At 45.3% G+C, this 17,045-nt stretch overlaps 3 pseudogenes; all 3 read right to left on the bottom strand.

Moving 5' to 3' along the window:
- Positions 1-9,330: 9,330 nt before the first annotated feature.
- Positions 9,331-10,128, bottom strand: LOC120429574 (uncharacterized; annotated as a pseudogene).
- A 595-nt stretch (positions 10,129-10,723) lies between these two features.
- Positions 10,724-11,256, bottom strand: LOC128092345 (60S ribosomal protein L6-like; annotated as a pseudogene).
- On the bottom strand, positions 11,202-16,955 carry LOC128092344 (DNA replication complex GINS protein SLD5-like; annotated as a pseudogene).
- Between the last annotated feature and the right edge of the window lie 90 nt (positions 16,956-17,045).

Genomic DNA, 17,045 nt, shown 5'->3' with positions numbered 1-17,045 from the left:
GTTAACACAAAAAATCGTTCTCAATTAAACCAGACATAAAAAACTAACTACCCAAAAAAAATCATCAATTCAAAATATACAAACGTCTCTTCAAAAGACTAATTCAATTTAGTGATAAAAAAAATTAAATATTACAACTAATAATAAAATGCTTGATTTCACTTCTGTCTCTCTCATTGCAGAAGTTCTGCCTGGGAAAAAAGTTACTTATGTTGCAGAAAAGTACGGGAACGCTCTGCTGCCGATTTCGTGCAGAATTGCAGAATTCTGCACTACGGGAATAGACCTACTTTTCAGCACGAAAGAAAAGAGAGAGCTTGCAGAAAAGTTCGGGAACGGTTTCGCTGCAACTTCTGTTTCTCTCATTGCAGAAGTTCTGCCTGAGAAAAAAAAATACTTTTGTTGCAGAAAAGTACGGGAACGCTCTGCTACCGATTTCGTGCAGAATTCTGCAGTACGGGAATAGACCTAGTGTCGCGTAGGGTTCGCATGGGGGCGTGAAGGTTGATACGTTGCAGGATAGCGGGACAATCTAATCTTGAAGCTAATGAATCAGCAACCACAAGGACTCTCGCGACATTCCTGCGAACTTCGAGGGTGTCCAGATTAACAAACACCGACTCACGTAACTGGGGAGACGGAAGGGATCGTTCCAGGGTAGGCGACGCAGGGCAAACCGAATGAACCAGCGTTGAACGTCTTCGATTCTCTTTACACCGTTCAGGTATTATGGGCTCCAGACAGAAGAGCAGTATTCCAAAGTCGAGCTGACAAGCGAGCAATACAGGGATTTCAAGCAGTAGATGTCAGTAAACCGCTTAGGCGTTCGGTAAATGAAGCCTAATTGTCTAGAAGCTTTGTCAACAATATAAGAAATATGATGTTTAAACTAGTGTTTAAACGTCATTTCCGAGTCTAGGAGGACGCCAAGGTTCTTCCCGCAACGTTCCCTCGGGACGACTTCGCCGTGTAGGCAATATTCAAATGTGGTCAACCTTTTTTTTGCGAGAAAAAGAGATGTACAGCATTTCTTCGGATTTATGACCATGCGGTTAGTACAGCACCAATTAGCAAAGGTTGTCAGGGCGGTTTGAAGAAGTAGGGCGTCTTCGATGGAGTGAATGCGGAGAAATAATTTCAGATCATCGGCGTATGACAACGGAATAACAAGCCATGCAGGCTGGAACTAGTAAAAAGCCAACTGGACCATATCTGGCCACCCCGAAACCGGTTCCGGATACCCTGGAAGTGGCCTGATTGCTATTTTGGTAAAAGCCTATCGTGCGACATATCAAACAACATGGAATAAAAAGCCATGCACACTGGAAACAGTAAAAAGCCAATTGGACCATATCTCGCCACTCCGGAACCGATTCCGGATACCGATTATTACCACGTTTTCAATAAGATTCCTCTTAAAAATTATTAATAAATTGATCAAAAACCGTCAAATTCAAACTGAGATATCTAAAAATAGACACCGATAGACACGGAAATATTTGCAGGAAATGTAGTTGAAAGTGTGTACATAGCAATTTGAAAATAGGCACAAAAACACATAAAAATGTTGATAACTCCTCAATAAAGGCTCAACACATAAACAACTCTTCAGAACATAGTAGGCCGCTAAAATTCTAACATTTTGAGTTATCACCAAAAAACGTGATTTTTTGGACCATTTTTGCAAAAAATACGTATATCTCGAGTAGATTAAGAACTACAAATTTGTCACCTCCGACAAACTTTCATGAAATTTCTCCTCTACAACTTAGCCGAAGACACCAAAGCCCTAGATCGTCATCCAACAGAGTTATGGTACGTTCGTTTGAGGGCTAGTTCCGCACTGAGTGCCGCACTCAGAGCTGTCAAAGTGTTTGTTTGAAGAAACTCGCGCTAGTTCCGCACGAGTTTCGCCGCCATCTTGGAACTGAAACTCTAGTGCCGCACTCGATATTTTTTCAGTTTCATGCGAGTTCCATGCACACTGAAAAAGAATGTTCGTTTGAACCAAAACTGGCACCGACGAGTGTGGCACTCAGTGCCGCACTGGCTGTTCAAACGAACGTACCATTAGTTTTCGGTTGACACCCTGGATGTCAATAACATCAAAAGATAGCCCTTATCAAGTACAACAACTCTTCCGAAGACACCATTTGGCTAGGACGTCAAATAAAGGAGTTATCAATTTATTCCACTTAATTTTGCCATTCCGAACACTGTGCAATGGAGCACTTCCATTCGAGCAGTTTTTGCTTTTTTTCACAATGTATTCCTTATGGGAGAACTGTCATTTCTACCACTCGAATCCGTTTCTGTTGTAACATAACAAGCAAAACATAACCAAACTTTTCGGCACCCTCAGCCAACGTAAAATCATTACAAATTGCTGCTGGATCATTTTCCGGATCCCACCCGGAAAAGATCCGGCAGCAATTTCATATGGTTGGAAGTTTGCGGAGGGTGCCGTAAAAAAGGTAAACAAATCACTTCATGCATCATACAATGTACGTATCTACACGCAAAAAATATGTTGTACGATCAGCCTGTACTAGGTTTGACTCAATAATTTTTTTATTGAATATAATCAACGCCGATTTTGCATTGAAATATACCTTAATTTTCTCAGTTCTACAAAAAACTTTTCGTTGATTCAACAAAAATCTTGATTTTCAAATCATCAAAATGTTTTTTTGACTGTCTTCTCAGGTAATACGGTTAGAATACAGAAATCGCCATATTATGTTCTGATGGATGACCCTTTATTATGACTCGTGTTTCACTTACCTAAATAAATGTTACCATGTTTAAAATTCCGGATATTGTTAGTTGTAAGATTTGGAGATTCCTATTCTTTGTTTACATCCCCGAACAAAATCGATCATACTTGCACGGAGGATAGGCATTACACGAAATCGAGTTCGATTACACGAAATTCAGTTCAAGTACGATTACATACTTTCGTGTAACAGGGGTCGAACTGGATTTCGTGTAAAATTGAAATTGAAACGTTTCACCCGTTTCACTGGTTGGAAAATTGCATACATGCGGGCGTATTTTCATTTTGTTTCGGATTTTGATTAATTGATTATTAAATTGCAATAAAAACTGGCGAATCAAATATTTTTATTATATTCTAAATTGTTTACAATTATAAAGGCAGGTTCGAGTGATAGACAACGAATGAACAAATTTATTAGTACACACAAAGAAAAAATACTCTAAATTTAAAAAGATCGTTCGTTGGATTAAAAGTTCGCGTTGGTGAATATTCGTAGAAAGTTCAAACTTTTCAATTTAAAAGTTGGAAAGTTTTTGATACTACTATGCATTTATGGAACAAAATCGTTGTATCGGTAAAAGTGTTTTACTTTTAATTTGAAAAGAAATCTTTTATAGCAAGAATAAACAACATTTAATACTACAGTGATAGTTTCAGAAAAATGGGCTTGATTCTAGGCTTGATTTTATGTTTATTTTTAAAAGTTTTAAACAGAATGTTAAAAAAATACATTTTGTTATTGTATTTAACGCTTCTGGCCAAAATCCGAGTCCAAGCTGTACCGATTCTTATGGTACGCCACCGGTCATTTCCGAAGACCCCAAGCTGAACAGTTCCGGATGGACGTTTCGACGCGCGACGGCAAAGTAGAGAACAGAATGGTCACGTTGCCGGCCTTCATCAGGACAGGTTTGGAGAAGTTGACTGTAGATTCGGCAAGGGTGATCGACGTTTCCCGGCTGGAAAGTGAAGTGCCTGAACGGGGAGTTCCAGATTCTGGAAGCGCATCCGGAACATTGGGTTGATGAGGCCCTCGGAACGGAATTCGATTTCGAGCACTTCATCCTCCTTCGAGAATGACACAGATTTTTTCGGCACGCTGTCCAGGTTCATTCGGCGGGAGCTGCGCCGTCGCGAAATGAGCATTTGTGGGCGGTTAGTTGCTAAAAGAGATGGAAGTTAGTGAAGTTGGCAAGCCACTGCACACATTATCATTACTCACCGGTGTTGTAAACCGCCGGCACCGAGTGCAACATCCGCTCTGGCCACCTCCGATTATCCCGCTTCTCGTCGTCCTCCTCTTCGTCGGCTCCTTCTCCTCACCGTGAAAATCGCCTGTCTCGTACTTGTCCAAAACCCGGATGTTTATCTTCTTCAACGCAATCTCGTTGTTCACGCAACGCTTCGGCAGCGCCATCTCCTCGATGATCTCGTTCCAGTCCTCGCGGGAATTGACCTTCAATCACCAATTCTGGGCCACCACCTTCGAATACAACCGGTGCGAATCCACATTCCAACCTCCCATCCTACAATAAACAAACAAAATCAATCACAGACCCCACAAAACACCCAAGCTTCCTTCTTACCCATTCCGGTCGTGGAACAGCTGCAGTTCCTGCAGGAAGCTCGCCTTGTCCTTTTTGAGCACTTGACCTCATCCCGTACCCGCACCACCCTCCTTCGAAGGCGTTCCGCTGCTGCTGTTTGACTCACGAAGGTTTCCGCGTCCGATTCCTGGCTGCTGCCACGGTTGGCTTTGCTTTGCGTCCTAGACTCACCAGCACCACCAGGCCCACCAAAGTGTTTGTTTACATTTGGAACTTAGTCGTACACGGTTACACGAGAACGTCAAAATGAAAGAAATTTTACAGTCGAATTAAAAGGAAAAACTTTTAAATCAGTGAGCAATGAGATTTTAAAAAACTGTAGCAGTAAAAGTGTTCATTTTCAAAACAAGAAAAAAACTTTTAATGTAGCAAATTTTAACAACTTTTTAATTCGAAAGTAAGTTACTTTTGTCATTACCGTAATATTTTTTTGTGTGTAGCTTCCTAAGTCATAGACTACTATAACTAATTATAATTCTACGGTTGCTTCTCCAACATCCCCCCTCAACCGAGAATTCCGAGAGCCTTCCGTGCTTCAAGAAATTTCGAAACAGCTACCGGCTTCGTGAACACGTCCGCCTTCTGCGCCTCCGTTGCGACGTGCTCCAGCTTGATCAGCTTCTCCTCGACATTCTCGCGCACAAAGTGGTGCCGAATATCGATGTGCTTGCTCCGAGGCGAATAGCCGATCTCCTTATCCGCCAGGTGCACCGCGCTCATGTTGTCACAGTGGATCGTGACCGGTTGAGCGACACCAAACAGCTCCTTCAGCAGTCCGCGCCACCACAGTGCCTCTTGAGTAGCAGCTGAGACGGCCATGTACTCCGCTTCCATCGTCGACAGCGCCACCGTGGTTTGCTTCCTGCAGCTCCATGAGATCGAACCACCAGCCTCCATGTAGACGTAGCCAGTGATCGATCGACGGGTCTCGGGATCGTTTCCCCAGTCCGCATCGCTGTATCCGACGAAGCCCTGGTCTCCGTGCTTCGAGTAGATCAGCTTCATCGTCTTGGTCCCCTTCAGGTACAGCAGCACTCGCTTGGCCGCAATCCAGTGTGCCTTCTCTGGGTTGCTGCTGAACTGGTTGACCGCGTTCACCGCGTAGCAAATATCTGGCCGGGTTGACATCGCCAAATATTGCAGTCCGCCTACCAGTTCACGAAACGGAACATTCGCCATCTGCTCCCGTTCCTCGACAGTGCTCGGACACATCTCCTTGGTCAACTTCTGGGTCGGATCAGCAGGCGTCGAGACGGCATTACAATCGGCCACGTTGAATCGCTGCAGCAACTCGTTGATGTACTGCTCCTGGTCTAACATCACCTTGCCGTCGCCTCTGGTCACTCGCATGCCAAGAACTTTGCTCGCCATGCCCAAGTCTTTCATCCGGAATCGCGCCATCAGGTCCCTCTTCAGCTTGGTCACCCACTGCTGGTTGTTCGAGAACACCAACAAATCGTCCACGTAAACGGCAACGATAAGGACCGTGTTGCCCTCGAGCTTGAAGTAGACGCACGTGTCGTACGCCGAACGCTTCAGCCCAGTTCGCTTCAGCTCAGCATCCAGCTTCTGGTTCCTTACCTGGCTGGCTTGTTTCAGACCGTACAGCGCCTTTCGCAGCTTGCAGACTTTCGTGGGGGCACCTGATTCCGCGAATCCTTCCGGCTGCTCCATGTAGATCTCCTCTTCTCCCAGGTTACCCTGCAGGAACGCCGTCACTGCATCCATCTGGTGCACCTTGAGATCCAACTTGGCAGCCAACGACATCAGGTATCGGACGGTAGCGTACCGGACTACAGGTGAGAACGTCTCACTGTAGTCGACGCCCTTGATCTGCGAATAGCCCTTGATCACCAAGCGGGCTTTGTAGCGCTCAACAGATCCATCCGAGTTCGTCTTCAATTTGTAGACCCACTTGCAGCGTAGAGCTTTCCTCCCTTTCGGCAGATCGGTTAGTTCCCACGTCCGATTCTCCACCAGCGCTCCGAACTCCGCATCCATCGCACGTTTCCACTGGTCGCTATCGTCTCGAGCAATCGCCTCACGGTACGTGTCAGGCTCGACCATCATCGGGGTGGAACGGTTCTGTCTGGGTTGGGAATCTTTTTCAAGAAGGGTACTGCACACATAATCTTTATACTTGCCTGGGGGCACGTGCTCCCTACCACTGCGCCTTACCAACACTTGTGGGTCCTCTGGTTGTGGAGGGAGCACCAACGGTTCTTCCTCCGCCTCAACCAGCGAATCGGCATCGCCTTCGACCAACTCATAATCGCTGAAGTCCGACTCGTCTTCTTCGAGCTCAGCTTCCTCTTCAGCAGCTGGACCGACCTCGATCGGAATACTTGGCACGATCAGCTCCATTTCTTCATCTCCGACCGCAGGCTCCGTCAAAGCAACGTCAGTCCCGGTGGACTTCTCGTCCAGGAAGATGACGTCTCGGCTTGCCACGACGGACTTCGTCCTCTGGCTGTAGACCCTGTACGCCTTCGAGTTGTCGCTCTAGCCGACGAAAATGCAAGGTTCCGACTTCTTGTCCCACTTTCGTCGTCGCTCTTTCGGTACGTGCGCCATGCACTTGGTCCCGAACACGCGGAGATGCGACAGATCCGGTCGCTTGCCCGTGAACTTCTCCTCCGGTGTCACCGACAGTCCCTTCGCCGGTGATCGGTTGATCACGTGCGACGCAGTTGCCACTGCTTCCGCCCAAAATCTCTTGTCCAGGCCAGCGTCGAACAGCATGCTTCTCGCTCTCTCGATGTACGTACGGTTGCGTCTCTCAGCCAGACCGTTCTGTTCCGGGTTGTACGGAACGGTCTTCTCGTGGTGGATACCATACTTGCGCAGGAACTCTTCCATCTCGCGGTTCACGTACTCACGACCGTTGTCGGTACGAATCCGCTTGATTCGCTTACCTGTCTGGTTCTCCGCCATCGCCTTGAAGTTTTGAAATGCTTCCAGCACATCAGTCTTCGACTTCAGGAAATACACGACGGCCTTACGGCTGGCATCGTCAATGAAGGTCAAAATGTAGCGTCTGCCTCCGATCGACTCCGTCTCCATCAGACCGCACAGGTCCGAGTGGACCAGTTCAAGGACTTGCTCCGCTCTCTGCCCTCGCGCGTTGAACGGTTGACGCTGGTGCTTGCCCTCGATGCACGGTACATACTGCAGCCCGTCCTTCACGTCGAACTGGGCGCCGGTCGTCATCTCTCGTAATCGCTTCATTCCGCTAGCAGAAAGATGTCCCATCTGGCGATGCCACAGCTCGAACTGGTCGTCTGCTTGCACCAGATTCGCACAAGATCGCTTGGTTTCGGTGAGCTTGTAGAGACCGTCCGACTCTCGACCAATCGCTGCCACCGTGTCACTCGCGTCCAGCACCGCACACGCGTCTTTCGTGAACTCCACACGGAAACCCTTCTTGCACACTTTACTTACTGAAAGCAGGTTAATCGCCAGGTCCGGAACGCACATCACGTCGGTCATCGTCAGGTCCCGGATTTCTCCATCACAGTCAGCTTCCAGCTTGACGGAACCCTTAACGATGACGGCGACCTCCTCGTTGTTGGCCACATTAATCTTGGCTGACACACTCGATGGGTCCTGCAGGATCGCTTCGTTCCGTCACATGTGGGTTGTCGCTCCGGAATCGATGATCCAGTCACCACCAGCTCCTGCCGGTGACTCCACCGCGTTGAACGCAGCAAAGAACGAAATCGCATTCCCCTTGTGGTTTCCAGACTTCTCCTTGCTCTTCGCGCTCGTCCCGTTCGTGCACTCCGACGCGTAGTGTCCCATCTTCTTGCAACGGAAACACTTGACGTCAGACTCTCGACGGGCTTCTTGAACTTCTGCTGCCGCTGCTTGCTGTAGAAGGCGCCCTCGCTCTCGCTCGAGCTCGATCCAGCCTCGACCTTCACCTCCTGCATGATCGTGGCCTTCACCTTCTCCGCCGTCAGCTTGACCCCGGACCGAGAATCATCGGCGCGTACTTCTTGGGCAGGCCTTTCAGCAGCAAACTCGACACCCAATCATCGTCGACCTTGAAGCCGGCTTCCGCCAGCTGGTTACAGGCTCCTCCACCTTCTCAGCTCCCACCAACCGAATCCCGGTCAGTTTTCTCAGGAGACCGATCCTCCGGGTGGAACCGCTGTCCTCGAACGTGTTGCGTAAGATGTCCCAAGCTTCCCTCGCTGTTGCCGCATTCTGGACCATGCCGCGTAGGCCCCGGTCCATGCTGAGGCAGATAGTCGCCAGTGCTTGCTCCGAGGTATCCGCGTCCACTTCCGGTTCTCCATCTACAGGATCCCGTACGGCGCGCCAGGTTCGTTCCTTGATCAGGACCATCTTCGTGGCAAACGCCCAGGAATTCTAGTTCTCCGAACCACGCAGCACCTCCTTCACCGGCAGCGAAACGGAACTTCCGGGTAGCCTTGGACCGCCAGGTTGAACCACCGCCACGCCTCTTCCAGCGCCAGGAACTCGGACTTCTTCATCAGCCATCGTTTCAGGACAAACTTCTTCCAAATTCTTCAGTGAAAATTTCCTTCTATCTGTTATTTTCTCCAAACAGCCGTTGCTATTGCTACGGAACTGTCTGGGCCCATAACCTAAAGGCAGTAGGTCTTGTAGGTTCGAGTGATAGACAACGAATGAACAAATTTATTAGTAGCTCCTAAGTCATAGACTACTATAACTAATTATAATTCTACGGTTGCTTCTCCAACAAATTATTATTTTTTATTTCACAAAAGAGAAATTGACATTTTTGCTGAAATTCAAGTTCACACACTCCGCTCTCAGGTCATGGCGTAATTTTTTTAGCAGGGAGTGGCCATGGCCTCTTGGCAATGCCCATCCGGATCCACAGGTCCTGACGGATGTCACGGAAACTTAGCGCTACCGGCAACAACTCTTTCCCGTCCAAATTTCTCCGGATTTTCAATCCGGATCGATATCGTTGTGGTGCACTAAGTCGATGATGTTGATGAGACTTAGAACGGTTTCGGGTTGACCTTCAGTAGAAAATCCGGCGGGTGCCACCTGGAAGGAGTGCAACATTTTATCAGTCTTCAGGAACATCGACCGAGGAAAACTGTCACTCTTCTTCCCAAGCGCCTCGATATCCTTGAGCGTGACCTTCGAGACCATCTTCTTCGGCGGTTCCCTTCCGTTTCCGGCGTCGCCAATGTCATCGTCCAATTATCCATCCTCCTTCTCCCCGTCATTGGAGTTGCGCTCGAGCCGTTCGAAGACGACACTCCGCTTGCCTAAGCTACCGACCGTCGACACGAGCGATGCCTTCTTGTCCGAACCCGCGTTGATGATGCGCACAATGTTAGTGGTAGATCCGCCGCCAGCCGGAAGTTTGATTTTGTGCTCGAAAAAGTGTTTCTGCGATTTGCTCGGCAGAGACACCGCCGAGCTGGGGCCTGAAAAGGTCAACAATTGTTAAAGGCAAATTCTTCAGCTCTCCTGAGGAGAAAGGATTTTACGGGACACCGCCGATTTGGGTGGGTTGCTCAAGCGTGGCGGAAACCGCCGCTACCGGGACCAGATAGGCCAAGTGTTCCGGCAGCACTGGCCCCTCGACGACTGCCGACTGCGAGGACAGCACCCGGTCGCGGGCGCACTGGTTGCACACCGTCTTCGAGTGGCACAGGATGGCAATGATGTCCCCACCGTCGTGATGCCCATCTCCCACAGGTACTCATTGTTCAAATCCAGCAGCATGTCCATCTGGAACCGGTTCTCAACAAAAACATGCGCGTACCCGGCGGCCACCTACGACGAGATGCCGGCATTGGTGAAGAACTTCACCCATGACGCTGGAAGAGAACAAAATAAAAAAAACGGTTCCCCCGATAAAGAGCAATCAAAAAATTTAGCTCCACACAGAAAAAAAAATTCCGGTAAATTTACATCATTTATGATGTACCAAAAGTGCACGTCATTAATGATGCTAATTTACATTATTTTCATTGGAAATTTACGTTTCATCCGACGTAAATGTGCCTAAGAAATTTTTTTCGAAATCGTGTAAATTTCCGATGAAAATAACGTAAATTTACCCAAATGAAAAAAATTTTTGCCCCGCTGAATCTAGAATCCGATGTAATTTTAAGACGCTTTTGTAGATCGTTGCTTTGGATAGCATACTTTTGGATTGCTTTTTTGAACAAAATTAAGCATTATACAAACATGTTTTAATACTCAAGAACGTTCATCAAACAATTCGCAAAAGTATAACGCTCAACTATCAATACAAAAAAGTGTTTGAAAATTGAATCGAAATCTAGATTCAACGGGGCATAATTAAGTTCACAAAAGCAATTTAATTTTTGTAGTGGAAAATAAATCTTATCTGGTGATTTTTGCAATACGGAATGCACTTACTTAATGATGCATTTGGGTTGTTTGTGCTGCTGAGTCTCCGTTGACCCGCGAAATTCTCAGACTGGTGCTGCACATGACCTAAAAGGAATGATTGAACTCTTTAGCATAATCCTTTGAAGGCTTAACTTTTAGAGAATATACTTACGATGACAGGACCTCCTCGTCGACGTTCTTCTGGTCGGCCTTGCGCTGCTTCGACGGCACGTACCTTTTGAAGATGTCCTTCTCGATGTGGCTGGTTTTCTTTTGCATGATGAAAGTGGCCGTCGTTGATGTGATTCGGGATATTGACTTTGCGCAGATCGACGCGGGTCTTGGTCGCAATGACGTAGTTCTGCGAGACACGACGAACCAGACAGCTGTTCAGGGCAAAAGGACCGGTCACCAGCAGCAGACCCGACATCAGCAGAACGACGCGCTTTCCCTTATGATGACCGGCCAACAGGGTCGCACTTTACCCTCCTGCTGCATCTATCGGATGTTGCGCTTGTGGTTCCGGAAGCAACAGTTACCGGACCGTTTTTTTTTCAAATCTACATTTAAAACACCCTTCTAAATCAACTCCACAATCTCCTCCAACACGAGTGGTTCCACGTCCCTATACTTGAACATATGCACCGACCCCGCCGCCACATTAATCGCCCGCACAAACACGTGGCTGTCCAGGTTTGGCACCACCTTGCGGATGTTCTCATCGTTCTGGCAGCTTCGCGGCATGTGCCGCACCGCCACCTGATGAAAATGACTCTCCACACTCTTGTAGAAATCCGTTGCAAACTGAAGCTCCCCCGCCGACAGCCGCTTCTCCCCGGCCCCGCGTTTCGACTCCTTATCCAGGATGTGGAACGTGTACTCCTAAATCTTCTGCAACCGACACTGGTGATAGCTGACCAGCAGGTACCGTATCCGCTCCACCTCCATTCGGTGCGCAATGTACAGCATTTCGTTTTTATTCGTACTTGCCAGATTTTCCTCCATGTAAACCAACTGAATCAGCACCATGTCCACGATCGGTTTCTCGTACGGCAAGATTTGCACGGCGAACTTTTCGTTCATCTAGGTGCGCTGAAGGGCGTCCAGAAACTGCTTGGAGACTTAGTCATCTGGATCTCCTCGCCGTCCGACTGATTGTCCTCCTCCTCCTGGGGTGCGGCGTCCGTGCCGACCTCCTCCGACTAGTCCATCTCGCCCAGGAAGCGGTCGTCCCCAGCGCTCAAGCCGTAGCGGGACATTTTGAACACTAAACGAAAACAGGCACTTTATCGAAACCTTGTTTTTGTTTTGACTTGTTTACAAATTTTGACATTCAGGCACAGTCTCAATGACTTGGCATGCGTTTAATAGACCAGTTTGAGAGCTGTCGGAGTTCGGATTAGGGTATCGGTACACGCTTTGTACAGTTGACTTATTTCAAGTAAAAATCATTTATACACTCAAATCTCAACCATGTTAACCTAGAAAAAAAAAAATGCTGAAAACGCAGCTTTTTGAAATAACCTTCCCACTGAGAATGGAGCACTTATGGGAGAACTGTCATGTCTACCACTCAAATCGGGTGCTCCATTTTGGCTCGATCCTTGAGTCAGTCTGGCTCGAGCCAAAATTCTCAGCAGGTTGGCTTTTTGATGGAAATAAACGCAAAAAAGGTAAACTGGTATTTGGTTGTAGTGGGTCAACACAAATTTTTTGTCAGTTCTCGCTGACTCAAATTAGAAAACTTGAGTCAGAAAGATTATTTATTTTCTACTCCTTGTGGTAAACTGGGAGTCGAACTGGCCAGATCATTTTAATCACCGTTCATGGTAACATTTAATAGTCATGATTATCCTCACCACATCGAAGAGTTAAATCACCATGCGCTCTTCTAAATATACCGTCAGTGGGGGTGACTATGGGTCAAAAAATGAACAAACTCTCGTAACAAAAATAATTTAAATAACATCGAAAAAAAAATATTGTAGAATTGTTCTTAGATGGTTTACTAACACTTTCCCAAAATGTGGTGTAATTCGTCATTGGTCTTTCAGAGTAGATTTCAAAATCTGGATTTTTTACATATCGCTCAAAGCGCTATATACATTAATTGTATCCCTCTTACTTCTATTATCAACGTTAATAGGCTCCTAAAACTATATGTCAATTTTTATGTACAACAATATGCAAAAAAATAAATTGACAAGACAATATTTTAATATGGACCAACTTTGCTTTCTACCAAGAAGGGCCATACATTTTTATAAATTGAATTGAAACTCCATGTGTTGTATACGAGATTGTAAATGTTTTATTGTTGTGAACAATAATATCATAAATTTAGGCTTAATTTCAAAACCCAATTGCATCATGAAACTGAGTTTAGTTTGCTGATGTTGTTACACACAACGGTTAGAACTTTTTTTTCTGAGCACAATGACACTTTGTACGCCCCCAAAGTTTTATAGTGGAGTTTTAAATCCATTTAAAAAATGTACCACTCTACCTTCCATGACAGAAAGTATCTTGCTTGACAGCTTACTAACTTCAAATTGCTGATCTTGTTAATTAGATTTTGTTTTTCTAAGCGCAATAACACTTTGAACGACAACAAAGAGTATAAGAGGGATTTTTTTCTAAACAAACTGACATTCATGAAATTGTAATTTTATTGAAACGATATCCAGTTAGTTTACACTGTATATCAGGGCAAATAGGTAATGTGGATCTGAATTAAACTTCATGTAGTAAATACATTCAGTCAAAATACATCTCAACCTGTTTAAAAATTAAGCATCATTACAAAAATAAATTCTTGTGACGGGACTGTCAGATCTTTGGATTCGTTGGATTCAACGATGGGTCACTCCCTAAAGGTTTCCCAGGCTTAGAAACTTTGGGTGCCTACAAAGTGGAAGGAACGAGCGATGCGATGCGACGCAACGAAGTACCGGATTCGAGTGGTAGAAATGACAGTTTTCTTAAGGAATACATTGTAGAAAAGAACAAAAACTGCTCGAATGAAAGTGCTCCACTAAAACTTCGCTTACCGCTTCCACTCTGTAGGCACCCTGAGACTTGAACTATTTTACTCACTTTTGGGTAAGGCTGTGTTTTCAAATATGAAGGTAATGCTTGTCGGAGTTGTTAAAAAATCAGTAGGCCAAGATAATCGTGTCCAACTCCGACAACTTTGACAGTCCGCTTCCAGAAAAAGCTACACAGAGTGTTTTCATTAGATTTTCATCTGAATTTCCGAAAAAGTGCCATTTTTGTGATTTATTGAAAGTGTGAAACTTTGATAATTTTCTGAAAAGCTCACGAAAACACCCGGGTCCCACTGAGAATTTGGCTCGAGCCTGAATCGAGTCGAGGCTCGAGCCAAAATTCTCAGCGGGGTATGTCGTGAACGCAATCTTTTTCTGGTTATGCGAAAATTAACGAGCCGTAAAAGCCCATCACAGAACTGGTTCCGCACAAGCAGCTGGGAATCAAACCCCAACCTCCAATGCAGTCAGGAAGTCCCAGTCCCGCTACAATGGTTATGCCGAAAATTCGTCCGGTACCAGACCTGAGAGGAGTTCCTGCTAGCAAATAAGCGTTCCAGTGGTGGTGCATGAATACGCCCAGAACAGCAACATCGATCGGTACCCCCCCTAGTAAGTTTACCTGATCGGCCTGTTTTGCGTGATCTATGCCAAGCGTGCCAGGAGGACATCTAGCCTATCGGAAGCGAACGCGTACGTTGATTCCGAGCTCTGCTCTTCCGGCATTGGATGACCAAGCCACCGTCGCCAACATCTGGGTTTGAGAACCGTACTGAAGTTAAATCTGTTGAAGAAGTAGTTGGCAAACAGCAGGATGCTGGAAGTGATGAGGTAAACAATCGAGATCCTCTGTTTTCAAAAGGAAAATGTACAACAAATTTAGCAAAACTTGTTTTTGGACCATCGTGAATTTGAAAACAAACAGGACATCTCTTTTATTACCGTAAATGTTTACATTTAAAATGAGAAGTATAAAATCTTTGTTCACAAATCCACATAGGCCCATTTAAAATGTTTTGCTTTAAATTTTATTTATGCTTACCGTTTGTCTGCGATAAAGCACTCAATTATAATTTGAAAATGCCTTCCAGAATCTTCACGGAGTACGGTAATAACATCCGTTAACCATTGTTATTTAACTGTTGCTAAGTTCTTGCAGCTACTGATGAAATTCATCAAGTTAGTCTTCACTAAAATACAGCATTTAACTTGTCATAGAGATCTCCACGGATTCTCTCACGCACACCATGTTTCTGTGTTAGTATTTGTATTTAAAGTATTGTTTTGGTTTTGATCGATTGTGATTGGCTGAATTCCAAGCAGCTGATTTTGTTTACACTATTTTTACGCAGACATAGGCAAATCGAGTAGACAAATCGACTGTAAAAAACAGCTGTTTTCCACGTGCTCGTGGTATAACAAAGGACACAGCTGATTTTGACAGACGAATCATTCTACTCGATTTGCCTATGTCTGCGTGTAACTAAACTCCAAACTAACACACTCTCGCGCGTGGATATCTCTATTGGACATGAAAACACGTCCGCACCAAACGCAACAAACATCAACATCCAACAAACTTGTTTGTTTTTTTCAGCTGTCACTTGTGAAGCAAAATAAACTTTAAATTTAAATGATTTTTAAGTTTACATCATGAAAAAATACATTATATCTACATTTACATGTTTTTCAAATTTTCAAATTTATGATGAGCATGAGCATGAGCATGAGCATGAGAGACCACCCATGGTTGTCCTTCTCCGTTGCTGAACAGGACCGTAATATCCTATCAATACAACCGACCATACGCTTGAACGATCTAATGGTGTTTCCCTTATCAACAGCATGTATGAATGCGTTGAAAAGATAAAACATCAAGATCATTAAAACTAGATCTGAATCAAATAGGTAACAGTCATTGGCCACCAACGGCGCCCGCCATGTCAGTTTGTAGATCTCGGGGGATTGGGACGGGAATGTTAGTTAGCACAGGTTGCTACCAAGGGTGGGTTCTATACGATATCCACACCCCCACGTGTGCCGGAAAACTACTTCTACACACAAAAAAATATTTCTGAATGTTACATCATTTATGATGTAACACTTTTGCACGTCATTAAACATTTAATTTTAAATTCAATTTGATGTAAATTTGCAACAAATTATACGTAAAAACATGATTTTACGTGTGATTCAACCGTTTACGTCGAATCTCAAGTTTACATCAACTGAGTTTACATGTGATTCATTTTTTCCGTGTCGAGTAAATTCACATATTTTTTTCTGTGTACTTGGGATTTTGTTAGTGGTAATGGCCAGGATTCAACATAGAGGATGATGATGCGACCCAATAATCAATAAATTTTGTTTAATAGTGTGATGTATTATGCATTCTCAAGGCAAACAGTCGGAGTTTGCGGATGAGATTATTCCCGGTTATTTGGTGTTGAGTTTAGCATAAATGATTCAATCTTAGACAGCCGGCTGTGGAAAGATAAAACCAAATAAAATGCGAAAACGCGAAACCGCCCGGACCGAAAAACACACACAATCGAAAACGGCATCGAAAATCCTGCGTGATGACCGCGACGCACACCGTTCAAATCCTCCAAAGCAACTGTCAAACAATCGCGAAATCACCCGGGTCGAAATACACACACAATCGGGGGGAAAACAAAGACGGAAACGGCAACGAAAATCCTGCGTGATAACCGCGACGCGCACTGTTCAAATCCTCCAAAGCAACTGTCAAACAATCGCGAAATCACCCGGTCGAAATACACACACAATCGGGGGGAAAACAAAGACGGAAACGGCAACGAAAATCCTGCGTGATAACCGCGACGCGCACTGTTCAAATCCTCCAAAGCAACTGTCAAACAATCGCGAAATCACCCGGGTCGAAATACACACACAATCGGGGGGAAAACAAAGACGGAAACGGCCGCGAAAATCCTGCGTGATAACCGCGACGCGCACTGTTCAAATCCTCCAAAGCAACTCTTTTTCAAATTTTCAAATTTATGATGAACCAAAAACAAAAGTTCATTTTGAATGAGTTTCAAGCATTACGTTGAATCTCACTTTACATGAAGGCGCTTTAAATGAGAAACAACGTTTTACATTGAATTTCAAACTTACATTGAGCATGTTTACGTTTAATACAAGGTTTCAGTGTCGGGTAAATTTACATTTTTTTTTATCTGTGCACTTTAGGAGTGGCATCACAACAAAACCCCC

This window comes from Culex pipiens, chromosome 1, assembly GCF_016801865.2.
Source record: "Culex pipiens pallens isolate TS chromosome 1, TS_CPP_V2, whole genome shotgun sequence".
NCBI lineage: Eukaryota > Metazoa > Arthropoda > Insecta > Diptera > Culicidae > Culex > Culex pipiens.
Note: the sequence above shows the minus strand (reverse complement) of the source record. Positions and strands in the feature narration are given on the sequence as shown.